The sequence below is a fragment of the Octopus bimaculoides genome, chromosome 22, assembly GCF_001194135.2.
Source record: "Octopus bimaculoides isolate UCB-OBI-ISO-001 chromosome 22, ASM119413v2, whole genome shotgun sequence".
NCBI classification, from domain to species: domain Eukaryota; kingdom Metazoa; phylum Mollusca; class Cephalopoda; order Octopoda; family Octopodidae; genus Octopus; species Octopus bimaculoides.
The window spans coordinates 12,900,893-12,902,163 of record NC_069002.1 but is presented as its reverse complement, the minus strand read 5'-3'; positions in this window follow the sequence as shown (position 1 = coordinate 12,902,163).

Below are 1,271 nucleotides of genomic sequence, written 5' to 3'. Positions count from 1 at the left end.
TCCATGCTAGCATGGGCTGGACAATTTGACTGAGGACTAGTGAACCAGGAGGCGACACCAGGCTCCAATCTGATTTGGCAGAGTTTCTACAGCTGGATGCCCTTCCTAACGCTAACCACTTCAAGAGTGTAGTGAGTGCTTTTCCATGCCACCGGCACGAGGGCCAGTCAGGCGGGTACTGGCAACGGCCACACTCGAAATGGTGTATTTTACGTGCCACCTGCACAGGAGCCAGTCCAGGGGCACTGGCAACGATCTCGCTCAGATGTCTTACTGGCAAAGGCCACGCTCGAAAAATGGTGTATTACATGTCACCTATATATATATATATATATATAAAAGCCAACATTAACTGAAGAATCACTCAATAAAACATTTGTTTGTCACATTAATTTTTACGAGGAAAGTTTACGAGTGACTTAAAAATTTCAACTTAGTTGCCTTTATTAGACAGTCTGGTGAAGTTAATGTCAGTCATTTCTTTTTATGTATATTAATGTGTGGGGGTGGGGTGGCAGTAGCAGATGATGAAAGAATATTTGTGTGCTGACTTGACATGCTAGAAATAGCAGTGAAATCTCTCAAATTACTTCTCAGTATCTTTTAAAAAAAAGAAAAAGAAAGGGCACATTAGATACAGTAGTTCTAGAGACACTGGTGGTTGGAGAGTCATGGAGGGAATGTAGTTGATTATAGGTTTGGTGACCTGGGTGGGTTACAAGAACAGCCATGCCCATAGACGGCCCTCATAGCCATCACCACAGACACATGTATCAGCTCAGGGTTCAAAAAGGGATTTTAAATCAACATTCCAGAAAATGTAAACATTCCGCAGAGAAACAATGGTAAAAACGGGTCACTGAAGAATTGATTCCAAGGTACACTTGGAGCAAATGCTGCTTGGAATCTCAACATGAAGACAATGCTACATGAAATCTCAGGAATTGTGTAGCAGCATCTTTAAATTAGATATGAAACCCTTTACATTGGGTTTCAAGAATTGATACTGCATAAATACCCCTTAAGATTGAGGGGTCAGGCAAGGGTGTTGGGTGCTGGAAGTAAATAGAACTTAATGGATCTTACAGAATGTTGCATGGAATGAATTCCAAGCCAGGAGGATTTTTGTTGTTGTTGTTGTTGTTGTTGTTATTTTATAATTATTTATTGGAGTAGCCATGTATCTCCTCTGCATCAAGACACTTGTTTCTGTCCCTCTGTCATACTTTAACCTTACATCACCTGGCACAAAGCCACTTCCCTCAAGTTAA